The following is a 21107-nucleotide window of genomic DNA, read 5'->3' on the forward strand; positions in this document are numbered from 1 at the left end:
ATCATAATGGCATTATTCGATAATTGACATCAGTGTTCAAATTTTTTCGTAATCTGTTCAGCATTGTAAGCTTTTGACATGTCTGTCCAGATCTGGATATTGTCATTTTTATTGGATTCTAAATTTAAATGATCAGAGTGCAAATTTTGTAGATCGGATGTATGTCTATCAGCGGCTTCCGCATTTGTGGAATGTGCCGTCTGATTAATTGCGACATCGGTAGATAAAGCAAAATTCAAGATACTTTGACTGTTTGGCATTGAAGATGCACTTTCATTGACTGTCGTATGAGGCACAGTCATCATTGCAGTATTATCATTATTGGTATTAATTGCAACGGAGTATTTGGCAAATGAGTATTTTCGGATTGCCCATGACTGGGCTACGTGTAGTACTATTAATCGTTTTATGTGGCGTGATGCACAAATAAAATCAAAGAACAAACAAATAGACAAGAAATAAAGTGCAATTTGCCGTAGACCTCTTCGGAGTAACTGACACACATTACTAAATGCGCAGTGCAAAACTGCTAACTACACGAAGGGCAGAGCGTAAGCCTGACTGTGTTATTTCAAAAGATTCAAAAAAGAATTTCGATCTGCACAAAGTTGTCGCAAAGTGAAAAATACACGTTTGAAATATGATTAAAAGTACGTAACTGGCAGTAGTCAGAAACTCAACTGTTAGAAAGGGGAATGACATGTAAACATGTATTTTATCTCGTCGCTTATGCGCTTTGCCCTGTACTGAACTTTTCTGACAGCGAGAATATAAATTTAATTAAGCTGCGAGAATGTAAACCATCAGCAACTTTAGACAAAACCGAAACTGCATGAATTTACGTAACACAAAAACTGAATCTAATGCAATACTATTGATTTGAAATTGGCCCTGGTAATAACACAAAACTCGATCAGTTTGAAAATAATGGTCCCTGTGCTTAATTAATGCTATGCCTGAAATAATAAAATTTCTTACCTTTATCTGTGCAATGGTAACGCTCTGCGCACTGCTCTCTGTTAGTACTTTAAATTATATAGTTAGCAAACAGCTATTTTGCAAGGTTGTTGCTTAACATACATGTTAGTTAAATCGAATATGACCGAGTCAAAAACTTCTTGAGAAAAATACTTTAGATAATCAAAAATGATATGTATCTGGGAACTGGTATTGACTTGCGTAAGTAACAACATGGCACTAACTTTAAAACTTATATTTCGACTCCTTGAAAATTAATAATGCTCACTATTAACACACTCAATAAACTGATTATACATTAACAATTAGTTTTACACAATCATTGGATGTGAGTGCAATACAGTGTCTCAATCATCACTAACGAATACGCACATTGTACTAGTAACAAAACAATTTTCGGTAATTTCCAAGAATGATTGCCTATCGAAGTCGCGGGGTCCAAACGATACATATCGAACGTACATTCGTAAATCCATCATCCGGCTACGGTGGTGGCTGTTGTGATCAATTATTTGTGATCGTCATTTTTATCTGTTTTCCGTCGTTCCCTTAGTTGCTCTAAATTACATACCTCCGCGAATTGTTTATAAGTTGCTAAGGAAACCCAGATAATTTATGTCGTTAGTGAGTGGGATGTCTGGTGTTCTTGACGTTTCTTCGGCGAATTCTCTCACATGGAAAAATCTAATTCCATGTTTATCCAGCGAAGAAAATTATTCGACTTTTTGTCGCAAATACGGAATACTAGCGGACGAGGAAAGAAGGGACTGTGTAGACTGTGGTGGCGCGAAGTGTGTAAAACTTCTTATGAACAGTTTCGATGCTGAAATATCGCTATAATTTCATTGCGGACTGTGTGGAAAACGAACGAGTATCAGGAAGAATACATGGTTCGACTCTTCCAAATTATCCATCCAGACCACCGTAATGGACTTTCACATGACGACAACACCGACGACGAGTAAGGTAAGTCGTCTCCTTTAGAATTACAAGAGAATTTTTGTAACGCTCTTCTTTTGTCGTTGCTGTAGTAACCAACGTAAATATGCTCATAACGCCTATGATCTTTGGTAGTCCTCGTCGCTGTCGTGTTTTTGTTCGTCGTTTTTTGTTTTACCGTGGTTGTTCATACTAGCAGTGTTGTGCTGTTAGTACTTCTTAGCAGTTTGTGTAATACTGTCAAAATGAAACATAGGTATGCACTCTCAACAAAGTTATCATACACAACGTACTTAGTCTTGACTGTTGTGGGCAACTGCTGTCAAAACTGATATCTAACAGACACTGAAGTACGATGAGTTGGAATGACACTGACGAAATTATGTACATATGTTTGACAATAGGCAGCTCTAAAGCTCTCAAACATTGAAGAAGAACTCAAAGTAATCTCGTGACTGCTAGAAGCAAGCAGTCATAAGAGTTCACAAGTAAAAATTCACCCATTACACAGGCAAATATTAATGAAGAATGTCACTGTATAAATATCTGAACCCTTGCATTACGCATTTCTACATTATCCCACTCTTATATTCTTTAGTCTTAATGAGGTAATCAGAAACAAACCAAGACATCGACTTTGCCTTGTTTATGCACAACATTGACTTTAGACAATCGAGATAATGGACAGCATCCTTGGCGATACTACCAATTAATATTTCCCAACAGAATTTCTTACACTACGCGAGGTGACAGAAATTTGCGCTCACTGCAGTTAACAAATATCAGATGTTTTGATATAGTGCAGATGAAAGCTCATGAAATAAAAAAGACAGTGTGGATACCATTTTTATTTTTCATTCTTATCGATGATTTTTCAACTCGCATATTCAATGAACATATTTCTAATTCTTTTCACAATGGTACCGGAAAAACTGTATTTCGTACTAACTACTGAATTTCTCCCTTGTTATGACTGGCATATCTGTGATACGAACAACTTTGATGTTGGAACATGCGTCAGACCATGGGCGGAGCTTAGGATATGGATTGGTGTGGAGAGGAGCGATTGGGCGGGACTTGTGCACCGTCCGGGGCTGTCGCTAACGTTACGTCTAACGTTACGTCCACCTGAGTCACATGATCGATTTCCGATCGCACGTTCGATATTTATCGTTAGGACCCAGCGACTTCGATAGGCAATTATTCTTGGAAATTACCTTCTATACCTTAATTATTTCCAACTTCTATTAAGATTCCTTTTACAGTTAGCAAACGTCACAGTATCTTCAAATAAAAAATCATTACTGCCCATAGGGAGTAAGTATACATCCGTATCTTTCACTGCACTTTTGCGGACGATATGCATGCAGTTATTATTGATGTAAAATTTTCGGAATAGTATTTCATTTAAGATCCTCGAAACAGGTGTGTGATTTGCGTTCATAGCTCATGCAACGTACCGACTACGGGTGGCACAATACCCACCAATTGTATGTTACACATTATCTTCCATATCATGTTTTCTGGCGGACCTCGTATGGGCGGTGCCTTATTGTAACACTGCAGGAGCCGATTTCTCGTGGCACCTGTGTATACGAGGCGTGGCTACAAAATAAAGAGTAAGTACTCATGTGCCAAAGACGAACGACGAATAGCTGTGAAACGTGATGCCTTTTCAGTCGAATGCGACGTCCCTGGTGTCTGTAGACCTTTGATTGTGCAAGAGCTGTTATTTTGTTTTGCTGGAAATACGATAAGTGTTACAATACAGCAACGAACTGTCGTGAAGTTTCAGTGAAACACGGAAAAAATGCAACCGAAACCTATCTGTCACCAAATGAAGTGTATGGTGAAGACTGTTTCTCACGTATGCGAGTCTCTGAGTGGTTCAAGCGTTTTCAAGACGTTGAAGATGACTCACACCCGGGACGCCCTTCAACATAAAAATGTATGAAAATATCGAAAAAGTAGTTAACTGATGCGATCTTAGTGACAGTTGAGTATTCGATCGATCGCTGAAACTGTAAGAATTGACAAAGAATGCGTAAGGGAAATTTTATGTAACCGACTTAACAAGAGAAAAGTTTATTCGAAACTGATGCTGAAAATTCTCACGATCGAACAAAGAGAAGCTGGTGATAATGTTTATACTGACGCTTTGAATACCATCGAAAATGGTCCTACTTTCTTGGAAAGAGTGATAACACACGACGAATCTTGGTTTTTCACTTATGATACAGCAAATAAGCGCCATTCCATGCAATGGAAGGGCCGAACTTCAAAGAGAGCGAGAAAACCTTGAATGAGCAAACCAAGATTCAAAGCGATGATGACGTTTTTTTCTATATTCTTGGAATTGTGTATCTTCAGTAAGTTCCTGAGGATCAAGCCATTAATCAACATTACTTCACTGAGGATCTTCCTCAACTCCGTGACAAAATAATCAAAAATGACCATAATTGTGGAAGAAGTCATGGGTTTAGCATCAAGGCAAGGAACCGGCTCATACCGCATTGTTTGTTAAGAGCTTTCTAGCGAAGTACAGCATCCCAGTCTTAGACCAGCCATCTTATTCGGTTGACCTAGCACCATGTGACTTTCATCTATTCCACGAGTGAAGTCTGCATCAAAAGTAACAAGCGTTCAGTCTGTCGAAACAGTGAAAGAAAAAGCGACACGCGTCATCAGGGATCTCGCAGAGGAAGACTTCTAGCACTACCCCATCAACGGAAAATCCGCATGGAGTGTTTCAGGGATGGAAGAGGGGAGTATGCTGAGGGTGATAGTAACTAGATACGCATGTTTCTGCTTACAGCAGTAGTCTCGTTATTTTACAGCCACACCTCGTATAGATGTGTGGTGTGATGACTGACAATTAGTTGATAGTTCGGTTATTTTATAGCCACACCTCGTAGATGTAAAAATACAGTGACGTGGCGGCAGTAGCTGCAGCAACCGCTGAGTACAGCACATTGTGCGGCTGTTCCATTGCATTTAGGAGAAGCTTATCATGAGTGGACCTATCCGTACTGCAGTGTATCATTATTAACTTCTGGGTGAAGATTAAAGTAGCAATCATTGTTGTTAATGAGGATTACTGTCGGTGGGCACAGTTGAGATATACTGAAGCGCCAAAGAAACTGGTATATGCATGTGTATTCAAATACAGAGATATGTAAACAGGCAGAATACTGCGCTGTGGTCGGCAACGCCTATATAAGACAAGTGTATGGCGCAGTTGTCTGATCGATTACTGCTGCTACAATGGCAGGTCACCAAGATTTAAGTGAGTTTGAACGTGGTGTTAATCGGTGCACGAGCGACGGGACACAGAATCTCCGAAGTAGCGAAAATCCGCTAAAACATCAAATTTCCGACATCGCTGCGGCCGGAAAAAGATCCTGCAAGAACGGGACCAACGACGACTGAAGAGAATCGTTCAACATGACAGAAGTGCAACCCTTCCGCAAACTGCTGCAGATTTCAATGGTGGGCCATCAGCAATTGTCAGCGAGCGTGGCATTCAACGAAAAATCATCGATATGGGCTTTCGGAGCCGAAAGCCCACTCGTGTGCCCTTGATGATTGCACGGCACAGAGCTTCACGCCTCGCCTGGGCCCGCTAACACTGACTTTGGACTGTTGATGATTAGAACATGTTGCTTGATCGGATGAGTCTCGTTTCAAATTTTATCGAGCGGATGAGCGTGTACGGGTTTGGAGACAACCTCATGAATCCCTGGGCCCTGCGTATCAGCAGGGAGCAGGCCGCTGTTTCCGAGCAGTTCTAGGCGCTTCAGTCCGGAACCGCGCTACTGCTATGGTCGCAGGTTCGAATCCTGCCTCGGGAATGGATGTGTGTGATGTCCTTAGGTTGGTTAGGTTTAAGTAGTTCTAAGTCTAGGGGACTTTGGCCTCAGATGTTATGTTCCATAGTCCTTAGAGCCATTTGAACCATTTGAACCATCAGCAGGGGACTGTTCAAGCCGATGGACTGTGTAATGATGTGGGGCGTGTGCAGTTGGGGTGATATGGGACCCCTGATACGTCTAGATACGACTCTGACAGGTGACACGTATGTAAGTTTCCTGTTACCGATAACCTGCATCCATTTATCCGTGTCCATTGTGCATTCCGACGGACTTGGGCAATTCCAATAGGACAATGCGAGACCCCACACGTCCCGAATTGCTACAGAGTGGCTCCAGGACCAGTCTTTTGAGTTTAAACACTTCCGCTGTCCACCAAACTCCCCAGATATGACCATTAATTAGCAAAAAAAAAATGGCTCTGAGCACTATGCGACCTAACTTCCGAAGTCATCTGTCCCCTGGAACTTAGAGCTACTTAAACCTAACGAACCTAAGGACATCATACACATCCATGCCCGAGGCAGGATTCGAACCTGCGACCGTAGCGGTCGCTCTGCTCCAGACTGTAGCGCCTAGAACCGCACGGCCACTACGGCCGGCATTACTTAGCATATCCGGGATGCACTGCAACGTGCTGTTCAGAAGAGATCTCCACCCTCTCGTACTCTTACAGTCCTGCAGGATTCTTGGCGTCAATTCCCTCAGTTCCAAAGACATTAGTTGAGTCCATGCCACGTCGTGTTACGGCACTTCTGCTTGCTCGCGGGGGCCCTACTCGATATTAGGCAGGTGTACCAGTTTCTTTGGCTCTTCGGTGTATTTTCGGTGAACACAAGAATACATAAGTGAGGATAAGATATCAACCGACAGACGGGATACCAGAGGTCGTCGATACTTTATACTAAAATAATGAGAAACTCTTCCTGGAATACATCCGAAAGTTGGGGGTGGAGTTCGCGTTCAACCTGTACCGACCGTACAGGGAGCTCCGTCGAGAATAGGTGTATCTCTAACCTGCAAAATCATATATTTTCGCTCCCGGGCTCAGAGATGTTCACCGTGGCCTGGTACTTAGACGAACAGCGGTGGAGTGTAGTAAACGAGGGGCAGGAACAACGGAGGACCTCTGGGACGGTGCCAAGAGCCATCGGGGTGGCGGCGGCTGCAGGAGGTGGCGGTGAGGTGCTGCGACGCTGGTCGCGAGTCCGGAGCAGGTGTGTCCGTCTCACAAGTGTCCCGGGCTGGCGAGGCGCCAGCCTGCTGCGGCAGACGGCCTGCTGGCGGCCCGGCCTCCGGAGGCTGCAGCTGCCGCAGGCGAGTCGTCCGGCTGCGCCAACCACCCACACGCGCCACTCTTTCAAGGTGCGGGGCCATTTTGAACTAGGGGACGCTCCGTGTATGCGATCACTGAGAGGATAACAAACACGATTCCACGACATTTTACTCGAGAAGGCAGACCAAAAATTAGCCATCCCAGGAGACATCACACTAATACATCTACATCTACATCTACGTGATTGCTATTCACAATAAAGTGCCTGGCAGAGGGTTCAACCACCACCTTCATGCTGTCTCTCTAGCTTTCCACTCTCGAACGGCGCAAGGGAAAGCCAAGCGGTCTAGGGCGCTGCAGTCATGGATTGTGCGGCTGGTCCCGGCGTAGGTTCGAGTCCTCCCTCGGGCATGGGTCTGTGTGTTTGTCCTTAGGATAATTCAGGTTAAGTAGTGTGTAAGCTTAGGGACTGATGACCTTAGCAGTTAAGTCCCACAGGATTTCACACACATTTGAACATTTGGCACGCGGGAAAAACGAGCAAATAAATTTTTCCGTGCGAGCCCCGATTTCTCTTATTTTATCGTGATGATCATTTCTCCCAATGTAGGTGGGTGCCAACAGAATGTTTTCGCAATCGGAGGAGAAAACTGGTGATTGAAATTTCATGAGAAGATCCCGTCGCAACGAAAGACGCCTTTGTTTTAATGATTGCCACTCCAGTTCACGTGTCATGTCTGTGACACTACCTCCCCTATTTCGCAATAATACAAAACAAGCTGCCCTTCTTTGCACTTTTTAGGTGCCATCCGTCAGTCCCACCTGATGCGGATCCCACACCACACAGCAGTACTCCAGAATAGGGCGGACAAGCGTAGTGTAAGCAGTCTCTTTGGTAGACCTGTTGCACCTTCTAAGTGTTCTGCAAATGAATCGCAGTCTTTGGTTTGCTCTACCCACAATATTATCTATGTGATCGCTCCAATTTAGGTTATTTGTAATTGTAATTCCTAAGTCTTTAGTTGAAGTTACAGCCCTCAGATTTGTGTGACTTATCGCATAATCGAAATTTAGCTGATTTCTTTTAGTACTCATGTGAATAACTTCGCACTTTTTTGTGCAGGGTCAATTGTCACTTTTCGCACCATACAGATATCTTATCTAAATCATGTTGCAAGTAGTTTTGATCATCTGATGACTTTACAAGACGTTAAATGACAGCATCGTCTGCAAACAATCTAAGACGGCTACTCACATTGCCTCCTATGTCGTTAATATAGATTAGGAACACAGGATATTACTTCTGTTTTACCCGACGGCTTTCAGTCTATTACTACGAACTGTGACCTTTCTGACAGGAAATCACGAATCTAGTTGCACAGCTGGGGCAATACTCCGTAGGCACGCAGTTTGATTAGAAGACGCTTGTGAGGAACGGTGTCGAAAGCCTTCTGGAAAACTAAAAATGTGGAATCAATTTGACATCCCCTGTCGATAGCAATTATTACTTCATAAGTGTAAAGAGCTAGTTGTGTTTCAAAAGAACGATATTTTCTGAATCCGTGCTGACTATATGTCAATAAATCGTTTTCTTCGATGTACTTCATAATGTTCGAATAAAACATATGTTCTAAAACCCTGTAATTCAGCGGATTACTCCTACTTCCCTTTTTGGGTATTGGTGTGACTTGAGCAATTTTTCAGTCTTTAGGTACGGATCTTTCTGTGAGCGAGTGGTTGTGTATAATTGCTGAATATGGAGCTATTTTATCAGCATACTCTGAGAGGAACCTGACTGGTATACAATCTGGACCGGAGGCCTTGCCTTTATTAAGTGATTTAAGTTGCTTTGTTACACCGAGGATATCTACTTGTATGTTTCTCATCTTGGCAGTTGTTCTTCATTGGAATTCTGGAATATTTACTTCGTCTTATTTGGTGAAGTATTTCGGAAAACCGTGTTTAATAACTCTGCTTTAGTGGTACTGTCATCAGTGACTGCACCGTTGTTATCACGCAGTGAAGGTATTAATATACTCCGCAAGCCACGGTACGGGGCGGGGGGTACCCTGCACAACTACTTGTCATTTCCCCTCCTGTTCCACTCGCAAATAGAGCGAGGGAAAAACGACTGTCTGTACCCCTCCGAATGAGGCCTAATTTCTCTTATCTTCGTGGTCCTTTCGCGCAATGTAAGTTGGAGGCATGAGAATCGTTCGGCTGTCATCTTCAAATGCCGGTTCTCTTAATTTTGTCAATAGTGTTTCTCAGAAAGAACTTCACCTTCCCTCCAGGGATTCTCATTTGAGTTCCCGAAGCACCTCCGTAACACTTACGTGTTGTTCGAACCTTACCGGAAACAAATTTAGCCGCCCGGCTCTGAACTGCTTCGACTTCTTCTTTGAGTCCGACCTGTTACATGAGGTCTCCTTCACAAGTGAACCACTCTTTGCAAAACTTTGCCCAATAAACCGAAGTCGACCATTCGCCTTCACTGTCACAATTCTCACATGTTCGTTCCATTTCATATCGCTTTGAAATGTTACGCCCAGATATTTAAACGACTTGACTGCGTCAAGCAGGACACTAGTAATACTGTATCCGAACATTACAGGTTTGTTCTTCCTACTCATCCGCATTAACTTACATTTTTCCAGCTTTAGGGTTAGCTGCAATTCATCACACCAACTGGAAATTTTGTATTTCTTCTATCTTCCTATAGTAACTCAACTTCGACGCCTTACAGCTAATCATCAGCAAACAACTGCAGACTGCTGCCCACCCTCCCCGCCAAATCGTTTATGTAAATGGAGAATAGCAGCGGTCCTATTACGCTTCCTTTCTTCACACTGACTCTAACCATGATAAAGGCATTTATTCGGCTACGAAGAGCGTTCACAAGTTTCGTCAGGGAGGCCATATCGAGCTCCTTGGTGGCTATATATTGCAGAGCTACTAAGTTAAAGAACGTTGACTGCTCCAAATACTGCCAGCATTTCAGAGCGATTGAGATTGGATGATATAGCGGGCCAGTCGACGTCCGATAGGATGCGCCAGGGTTCATCAAACCAGGAGAGCATGTGTATAGCCTTGTGGAAACGACTTTCGTCATCTTGGAAGACAGAAGTAGACACAGCATAGTAATTGTTAAGATAGAGGAAACTGGGTAGCTCTAGGACTCAGAGGAGGGGGAATCATCATGGTTCTCTTTGACGTCAACTTGTATAAGTGTGCCCAAATCATGATACGAAAAACTCCCCCAAAACACCGCAGAAATACCTCTGGCCTGAACTATACCCATGTGTACTCCGGGGGTTAAACACCTCACTCGGTGTACTATATACCTTACATTGTTTGAAACGGGAATACACTACAGGACTCTCGTCAACTTTTGTCGAATGCATGTGGTCTTGGGTCCATTGAAGACGAGCAGCTGTATGGGCCGGTGTGAGCAATGGCCTTTTGCGGGGTACCTGACTCCAAATGTCCATTGTACGCAGTTCTCTTCTCATTATTTGCTTGAAAACTGGTTGTGATGAACCTGTAATAAATGTCGGGTTTGAAACAACTTATATTGGCAGGTCGTGACATTCGCCTCCAACATACTGTGTTGGTTCCATACAATTGTCTGGCACATACACACGACTTCACTGCCATGATAGTCACATTTTTAGCTTACACCAGTTTTACAGCACTCCACAGGTCATACTATGCTCTTATAAGGTGGCTAACGTTTATACTGGCGAGTTTACTATGCAGCACGTTCAACTTGTACAGTTTCCACACAGCGAGAGCGCAATTGCCACCCTTATTGATATTACTGTATACCTTCTGCCGACTGATCTGACATACTGTTTTGCAGAAGATGATACCGATATTCAGACTGGGAATGATTTGGCGGCGACACAACTCTAACAGGGAAAATACGCTCGCTGGTGGAAATCGTATCGCAAACTAGGGCGACATCGCAACTTCGCCGTTTGAAGGAAATACTGACGTTTAAGTAAATGGCTGGTTACATGTGGCTGGTGCAACGTGTGGTCAACAGTGTAGTGATATACTACGAAAGCGTTGGCAATTGTGGAGGAAGCCTGGTGACTGCCTGAAACTTCCTCCATGGAAGCTGTTGTATCCTTATCATCTAAACTGTGTGTAGGGTCGATGATTCCTTCTTGGGTATGCAGCCAGGCCATCTTCAGGCAAGTATGCTGATGCACAGTCTCTGAGTTTCCAACAGAGTTGGCGCTCCTTTACAAACGGCGGCTGGTCCACCGCGAGTGCACCGGCAACAGCGCTTCTATGCCCAAGTGAAAGTGAAATAGACTCGAAAAACGATGCAGCAGAAGCAGGACACTAATTAAAAGAATCCGATGGTCAAAACGAAGACCGCTGTTGTTTAATATAAGATAAAATTGGATTACGCGTCCAACTTAAACGGAAACTCCTATCCCTGTTAATAATATTATCAGATAATCGAAATTCAATAGATTTCTATAGAACACGATCTCAGTAGTGGGAAGAAGGAGCGATCATCTGCGTCAGGAGCCGATGATTCTGCTGCCAACTCGGTTCCGACAAGATCGAATGGTTCTAATGGCTCTGAGCACTATGGGACTTAACATCTGAGGTCATCAGTCCCCTAGAACTTAGAACTACTTAAACCTAACTAACCTAAGGACATCACACACATCCTTGCCCGAGGCAGGATTCAAACCTGCGACCGTAGCGGACGCTCGGTTCCAGACTGAAGTGCCTAGAACCGCCCGACGAGATCGTGCATTGGCATACTCACCTGAAGATGGCGTCCAGTTGGTTCGTTGAACTACTGTGTCAAAACGTGTGCATTATCCGGCCACATACGCGAGAAGAGTATCATCGTCATTACGGCGGGAAGGTCTTCAAAAATCAAATGGTTCAAATGGCTCTAAGCACTATGGGACTTAACATCTGAGGTCATCAGTTCCCTAGACTTAGAACTACCTAAACCTAACTAACCTAAGGACATCACACACATCCATGCCCGAGGCAGGATTCGAACCTGCGGCCGTAGCAGCAGCGCGGTTCCGGACTGAAGCGCCTAGGGCCGCTCGGCCACTGTGGCCGGCTAAAGGTCTACTTAATCACATGTATGTAAGGTTTATTCTCTATGGACTTGTTATCTAGACTAAGTTTTGTCGTTGTTTTTCTTCAGATGTCATTACACTCCTTTAATTCAGCGTATACACAAATTGGGCTCTCTTTACGAGGGGCGATATCGTTGATATCCACAGCATCTACACTGATGTCTATTAAAACTGAAATATCAGAAGGGATAGCAAAGTACGAAATTTCAATTACTGTGCTTATGTAGTGTGGTAGGAAGAACACAAATTTTCATGTGAATTGGAGGCATACAGGGCGCGAAATTTAGCACCCAGAGGTGCTACTTCTAGAAGCAGCAGTGGTTCTAACGTGGCTGCGTAACGTGTCAATCATAGCTCGGATTTACAAGTACGTGGGCGTCACTCCATGCTGCCTAGAATACAGTTCACTAATCGTAGTGTCTGGTGAGTGGTGGCGTGCCAGCCGCTGGGCCAGATATTTTCAGTGGACGAACACTGTTTGTATCGAGGTAGGTCAGGACAGCACGGTAAACATGTGGTCTTGCATTATGTTGTTGAAAGATAAAGTCATGGAGACTTCGAAGGTAGGATATAGAAATGGAACAGCTGCTTTCCAAATCACCGGATTTACGAAACAGAGGTGACCGTGTTGTGTAGCTAATGATACTTCACAACATAACGCCTGAGGCTGGACCAGTATGACGATAAGTTCAATCTGGTAACGTTTGTTCTCCTTGTAGCCTTCACGTGTGGATTATGATTTACAATGACAAGCATGTAGCACACTTCATGTAATTTCAATTTAAATGGCCAGATATTTACTTCTGGTCTAAGGGCAACCGTCATTTTATGATGCTCGTAGCATTTATATCGTTTCCGCCCTACGCTGCATCACGGGCGAGACGTTCCTGCACATCGTGTGAGTCGCACTGTCTCTGTTGTTGGAGGAAGTGACTTTGGCAGCACAAAGGGCCACATCGCTACAGAATAGTAGAACTACGAATCACTTGTATGATACTACGCCCAGGCATCTCGATGACTCCTTCAGCGGTCAATGCAGTAGGCGAGGCGGTTCAGTAGCGTAGGAGGTTCGATTGTCTTAACGCTATAGACTTCCGCCTGTGAGAGGACGCTAAAATGTATATGCTACACTGGAAAGGAATGTGGCAGACAATACGGGTACGCGGTCGCAGATGCCTCGAGACGGACGGGGGTCTAGTCAAAGCCTTCCAGATTATAGGCCTACGCACAGCGGCCATATTGGCACGTGACGTCACAAACTGTTGGCCATCTTATCTTTAATCGGCAGTTCTGTTGACGTGTATGTTGTGTTGAAAGTGTGTGCTGCGTGAAACTAATATAGATTTCATACAGTATTCGCCTACAGTTCTTCGAAGTATAGGATACAAGAGTTGCGTTCCCTTTTGCCAGCTACATTATAAATCCCAAAAAGGCATGAAAGTGCACATGTTTCGATTTCCCATATGTGTGAAGTTGAGAAATCGCTAGGTTGCAGCTATTCCCAGATAGGAATTTTTGTCTACGCATCATTCAAGGGTAAGTAAATGCCAAAAAATTTATAGCGTGTTATTTGTTTCCATTGCACCACATTTACCAATTGTTTTTAAAAGCAGTTATGTGTAATGTACCAGTATAATTTGTTTCTTAATTCTGGATAATTGCTGCGAGGTTAATACAAGGCTGGCTGTGAAATGTCTCTCATATTTGCGACTGTTGTCACACAGAATAGTTATATTAATTAGTGTGACTCGAAAATGTTTAGTATTCCAAATCATTACAACCAGATTATTCAGTTTCCAGTACTTTTATTTGGAAGAGCTACAGAATGATTTTGTTCAGTTTTACATATACAGCTATTCGGAAATAATTTCAATTTGAGTAAACTACCTAAGAAAATTGTTTTAATGAATTTAGTGTTCGACACATTAAGCAATATATAAAGCAGAATTTCGAGGTAAGTGCATTGTGATTAAATTAACAGCACTCTGTGACACGAATTTCAGTCAAGGATATAGGAGAAACAATCTTTTCATGTTTAAGGTTCTAAAGTTCTGGAGAAATAGGGAAATAAAATATTTATTAAACATTATGTCAGGAGGTGCTCCATTTCGTCGAATGATCTGAGTTTCGTGTGAGGTCAGCAAATTTTGAAGTCGAGAGGGAAATTTACGAAAATAACCGGGGAAACAAATTCTTAAATTCTGTAGGAACTCCAGCTGCTTTTTTTAAAACCGAAAACGTCTGCTTGTTGTTGCATATTGCCGATTTTTTACTGCAGGAAAACGCAGCTCCTGAGGTAAAAGACAGAGTTTGAAATTACAGGTTGTATTCAAGCCTAGAAACGCGTATTTAAGGCAGATCCTCAGAATAATTTTACATCTTGAAATAACATGGACCGTTTTGTTCAGTTACTTTACTCAATGATATAAATTTCCATACTTTCATTACAAGACCATGTAGAAGAGGAAAGTACGAGAATCCTTATGCGGTCTCAGCTCTAAGACTAAGTTCGTACAGCTGCAGAGTGCTTAGCAGGAGCGTTCCGATACAGACCCGGCCATCAGTATGTAACGTCACAAGTGTGCGCGAAGGCCTGTAGTCTAGATGATGTTGGTCTGCTGCCCTCTGTGCCACGTCACCCACTACAGTGTTCTGTAGGTGTTCCGCAGTATGGACAGAAGGAGTACGGCAAGGAAACATTAAGGTCCCAACACATATTCATTCTATCTCATTCATTCCTTTTATTTCAGATATTGTATCCTGCAGTTTGGATCCACTCTTAAAAATAGCCTTTAGATTGTCTAGGAAGGATCAAAATGCTCAGCTCCAGTGTACTTCGCAATGAGTGCCTGCTTGTTCTAACATGTAGCGTAGTATATATAACGTGCTGAGTTCACGCTTTCTTTCACAGCCCTACGCCGAGAGATACTGAGAATGTATGCCCAGTCCACGAAGCTAGCTGCAGTTTAAGTTCTTAGAGCTGACTGATCACCACGCACAGTACCTTTTAACAATTTTACAGCTAGATCTGTTACGTCACCAAACCTTCATCATTATTACTTCAAACAAATTCAGATCAGTTATTCCAAATTACAAGCATCTGATGGTAGATAAATAACAGTAAATCTGCTTCATTGAAGTGACTTTTTTTCTGATTGCTGCCTCTCAGTCCTAACTAGGGACGAGATAAATAACGAAATTGTCCGTCTACTATTTTTAACCGACTTGGTATGATATATGGCGATAAAAGGAATCAATTGAGTTTTGCTATACTCCAACCCGGAAACCAACTTTTATTAATCCAGAATGAAAATATATTGATACAGTCACTAAATAATGATAACAAGAAACTATAAAACAAAATCGCCTTCCGCCAGATATTATATCTAAGAACTTTCCAGAATATTCTCATTATAATGCATGATAAGAGTATCGATTATTAGCACGCTCCCCAAATTACCCATAAAATTTATAAGGCAGTGTATTCTGGGTTACATGTGTTACTGCTTCAAAATTTAATTATTTCAATATATTGTTGCTTGTAGTAAACTACTGGGCAAAAACTTCCAAACGTGGATAATCCATGATATCAACGTTGTTCAGCAACTGTATTTGGTGATAAACAGGTTGTTAAAAAATGAGCCGGCCGTTGTGACCGAGCGGTTCTAGGCGCTTCAGTCCGGAACCGCGCTGCTGCTACGGTCGCAGATTCGAATCCTGCCTCGGGCATGGATGTGTGTGATGTCCTTAAGTTAGTTAGGTTTAAGTAGTTCTAAGTTCTAGGGGACTGATGACCTCTGATGTTAAGTCCCATAGTGCTTAGAGCCACTTGAACCATTTTTTTGAAAAATGAAAAATAATACCACAGAACTAACACTGTTAATTTAATCATCACCGTATTTTTCTTTGATGTTAATGATCACAGAAAATATGAAAAACTGCCTGTCATCAACAATAAATTTTCATTCACTTAAGTTAGTCATTATATCACATCGGTGAATATACTGAAAACATTTAATGTTCAAACTTAGTTTTGGAGCAAATTTACTTCCTTCAAATATGAAAAAAATAATAGCCACACATGAAACCAAACTACGAATAATACAACAGATCACGTCCCTATTCTTTACCAGCATTCTCTTCCAGTTTCAGCCAATAACTTCCACTTCCTTTTCCTCTCTTTTGATGGTGCAATCTTACTATTGAACTTTGGATAGTCACAGGCCATCCATCTTAGGTCGCCGTCCAGTGCTGCCCTCCAGTGGTAAAGGTAGAAGTCATCTGTGTACGACTTACGAAGGACTTTTCTAAGTCTATTGTATTTCTTGTGCTATTTGCCCACCTTTCTCTTTCACGGCCGAAGCTAAAGCATGCTTATTTCTTATTTTATATGGCCGTTACGCTTTATGTGGCTCCGTAAGGATAATCTTGGAAATTTTACGGTTTCTAGTGATTAATCGCTAGTTATGTAGTCGAATGGATATGAATCCTCTAGCCTATTTATGCACAAGATATATATGTATAGGAAGTGAATTAAATGAAGTGAAAAGAAACGAATGTATTGATGGGGATGAAATCAACAAATCAATGATACCAGTACAAACCATTCGGATGTGCTGTACCTGAAATGTTACCAACGCGTGGTCACAACTGAAAAAATTTCTGCTGAAAGTGTGTAGTTAATTTAGTAATTAAGCTGTCTGAGCACGGCACCAAGCCTGACTTCCCGCGTCACTGCTGCAAAACACTATAAAAATGTAATTTAAATGAGCGCAGGTATTTGGAAAGCCGATCCACGACGCCGAGTTACTCACAACGCAGCAGTAGTACATCACATGAAATGTTGCAGCAAAAGCAAAAGGGCAGAAGCACATTTACTTTTATAGTCGTGTCAGCACTGTCCCACTGTACCCATTTGTTCGCACTCATACCACGCTGATCATAAATTGTTAGAATAATAGCATCTACGTAAGTGCAGTGTAGTGCCAGAAAATAAATCGTAATTTCACTGTGAGAGTTACCAGGTGCAGCGTGCAATTACTTTTTATATAATTTTGAGCCAGTAATTACGTAAATGTATTTTTGACCTTTTTTTTAGGCTAATAATTAAAGAAGCTTATGAATAAGGCTTATAATTCAGGACCGAGGAACAGGATTTTTCTCTTGGATAAAATTTTCCATACGACAAAAAGGCAGCGAAAGTTAATTTTAAGTAGTATGTTGGCGATTGTAATATGTATGAAGTTGCGGAGTGCTGTGTCTACAAACCTGACTGGGGCTTAACTGAGGCGTAGCCATAGCTGTTGAGATGTAAGAATATGTTGTCAGTGCCTCCAATTTCATCAAGAAGTAATTTCCCACTTGATAGATCTTAATACATCTCCTCGAGTAATGGTGTGGCCATCTTCTCCACACATACACGATGCAGGTAAATTAAAGTGACAATCTATTAAAAGTCTGAATAACCACCTTTTGCAGCCTGGGCGCGCAGGTGGTGAAGTTCTGGTAGGCAACGACAGGGATGTGGAGCCATGCGGACTCCAGCGCCGTGGCCAGCTGCGCTAGCTTTCTCGGTTGACAATCCATGGCACGAACAGCCCCGAGGTGGTCCCACAGAATCTCGATTGGGTTTATATCCGAGGAATTTGGTGTCCAGGGGAGTACGGTAAACTCATCCTCATGCTCTTAGGGACAAGCACGTACTCTCCGAACTGTGTGACACATTGCATTGTTCTGATGTTAGAGGAGATCGTGCCAAGGAAAAAACAAACTGCATCTAGGGGTGGACATAGTCGCAAAAGAAGGATATATATACTTCCGTTTATGCCTTCCAGAACGACGAGATCACCCAGGCAATGCCACGAAAACATGCCCCAAACCGTGACGCTCCCTCCTCTGGTCTGGACATTTGCGATGATTGTTGCTGGTCCGTTCCGCCAATGGCCGTCAGTCCGATGGAGCATAAAACGTGATTTGTCGAAAAAAGGCCACCTGGCCTCACTCAGTGGACGTCCAGTTGTCGTATTGGCATGTGTATTCCAGCCTTCGTCTCAGGATGGGTGCATGAATCAGGCGCGTGCTGTGGAGGCTCATTCGAAGCAACATTCTGTAAACGGTCTTTGAGGAGACACTGTAGGTAGCCCCTCGGTTCATCTGAGCAGCCAGTTGCCCAACAGTGCACTTCTCTTAGCCATTACCCGTCTCCGTAGCAGTCATTCATCCCTACATGGTGCATCTATGGTGCAGTTGCCTCTGCACTGGTTCTGGATAGCGCCATTTTGGAGTGCACGAATGACTCGCCAATATGCTGCTGATATGGTTGCACTGTCGGTCGGAGGATGGCATTCACGTTTCGTACAGACGTTACGGCACCTTGCGTGACCACCAAGGGCGTGCGTCGGCCCCACATAATGCCAGCCCAAAACAGTGTGGAACCTCCACCTTGCTGCACTCGCTGGATAGTGCGTCTAAGGCGTTCAGTCTGACCGGGTTGCGTTCAGCTTGACCGGGTTGCCTCCAAACACGCCTCCGACGATTGTCTGGTTGAAGACATATGCGACACTCATCGGTGAAGAGAATGTGATGCCAATCCTGAGCGGTCCATTCGGCATGTTGTTGGGCCCATCTGTACCACACTGCGTGGTGTCGTGGTTGGAAAGATGGACCTCGCCATGGACGTCGGGAGTGAAGTTGCGCATCATGCAGCCTATTGCGTACAGTTTGAGTCGTAAGACGACGTCCTGTGGCTGGACTAAAAGCATTATTCAACATGTTGGCGTTGCTGTCAGGCTTCATCCGAGCCATAATCCATAGGTAGCGGTCATACACTGCAGTAGTAGCTCTTGGGCGACCTGGGCGTGGCAATTCATTGACAATTCCTGTCTCTTTCTATCTCTTCCATATCCGAAAAACACCATTTTGGTTCACTCTGAGACGCCTGGACACTCCCCTTGTTGAGAGCCCTTCCTGGCATAAAGTAACAATGCGGACAGGATCGAACCGCGGTATTGACTGTCTAGGCATGGTTGAACTATAGACAACATGAATCGTGTACCTCCTTCCTGGTGGAATGACTGGAAATGATCGGCTGTCGGACCCCATCCGTCTAATAGGCACTGCTCTGCATGGTTGTTTACATCTTTGGGGGGGGTTTAGTGACATCTCTTAACAGTCAAAGAGACTGTGTCTGTGATACAATATCCACGGTCAACGTCTATCTTTAGGAGTTCTGGGAACTGGGGTGATGCAAAATTTTTTTGTTGTGGGTAATATCTATGTATATTCCATGCTTATAGGAAACATGGAGTGAAAGAAGATCCGAGACGTTGAGGTGGCTGAAATGGAAGTGTAGCTGGGTTTTCATGCAACCAGCTTTGACGGTGAGATGGATAAATGATGTCATTGCTAGGTTGAACTATTGTTTCGCCGTGAATTATGTCTTCGGTACTGGAGGATGTAGGGTTTTGTTTGGGTGAACAGTGTGTCAGTACTTCAGATGAGAATAGCCTGTTCGGGTTTACATAATCTCCATTTCGCTCAGCATTTGTGAGGCAGGAATGGTCGCAGTTATTAATTATTGGTGATGATTTCAGGTCGAAACAGTATTTGAGAAGGTAACATCTATTCGTCGGTTCACCATCCTTGAGCCACTTTAGACAGAGGACAGCGACAGTAGCACACGGGCAGCTGGCCAGCTTTGACGATTCGGAGATGCTCTTTTCCCGGCGCCGTCACAGCGAAGTGTGTACTGATATGAAACTTCTTGGCAGATTGAAACTGTGTGCCGGACCGAGACGCGAACTCGAGGCTGTGCCTATGTCATGGGAAGTTTCAAAAACAGCTGGATAGAAAGTCAAAAGGCTTGCATTGCTACAGAAGGCACCCTGGCTGCTGATGTAACAGTACTTATCTGACACTTTGATGAAGCAGTGAAGCAAGATTAAGTTTCTTTGAGTCCTCCAGCGTTTGTGGATGACAATTCGTCTAATCCGGCCCGAATACTGAGAGGCAGGTTCCTCGTTGATACTCCATAACGACACCCCAGCCAACAAGGCAATGGGTATGCACTAGTTTTTCGCCAGCAAATAGATGGCAGTCCTGGATCACACACTGTATTCGCCGGATTTGGCGGCAGTCGACTTCTGATTATCCCAAAATTGAAGTTGCACTGAAGGGACCCCATTACGAAGCAACTGAGGACATCCAAGAAAACTGTAACGCAGTGTTAAATGCAACTCGGGACTATAGTGATTTTTTTTGAGTAAATGCATTGTAATTTCAATAACTGAAAGCACACATGAGGACAAACCACGTAAGTGGAATGTGCCCTCTGTAGTGCCGTTTTAACTCCACGCTCAAGAGGGCGCTGAGCTGGAGCACCGCCGCGTAGAGAATACATTACGTCTCACACTACAAAAGATACATCTCCCAGTAGGGAGGCAGGGTTACCTGCAGAAAGCGCAGATACACCTCGCCTGTGAGAAGTTATGAAAGCATGAATGGTCCCACGAGGCGGTAGCCAATAATCCCCGCCCCTACATACCATGGCGACTCTTTGCAGCCCACAAGTGGGTGTCCTGTAGGTTGACGATAGCATCCGTCGTAACCTTAGCTCATCTGTGAAGAGAGTAGAGCTGGCCGGCGTGGCCGAGCGGTTCTAGGCGCTACAGTCTAGAACCGCGCGACCGCTACGGTCGCAGGTTCGAATCCTGCGTCTGGTATGGATGTGTGTGATGTCCTTAGGTTTAAGTATTTCTAAGTTCTAGGGGACTGATGACCACAGACGTTAAGTCCCATAGTCCTCAGAGCCATTTGAACCATTTTTGAAGAGAGTAGATGACAGGAATACGTGCACCAAGGTGGCCCATAAGACGAAGCAGCGGCGAAACGGTCGCTGCGGAGGCAAGTCCGCAGGTAATATGG

The 21107-nt window shown here is 43.6% G+C and overlaps 1 protein-coding gene across 1 annotated transcript in view; it reads left to right on the forward strand.

The window, feature by feature from the left end:
- LOC124613640 (sodium/potassium/calcium exchanger Nckx30C) overlaps positions 1–21107 on the forward strand; it is a 1525550-nt gene that overhangs the window by 204368 nt on the left and 1300075 nt on the right. The gene's annotated exons all lie outside the window — the stretch shown is intronic.

This window comes from Schistocerca americana, chromosome 4 (assembly GCF_021461395.2).
Source record: "Schistocerca americana isolate TAMUIC-IGC-003095 chromosome 4, iqSchAmer2.1, whole genome shotgun sequence".
Taxonomy (NCBI): domain Eukaryota; kingdom Metazoa; phylum Arthropoda; class Insecta; order Orthoptera; family Acrididae; genus Schistocerca; species Schistocerca americana.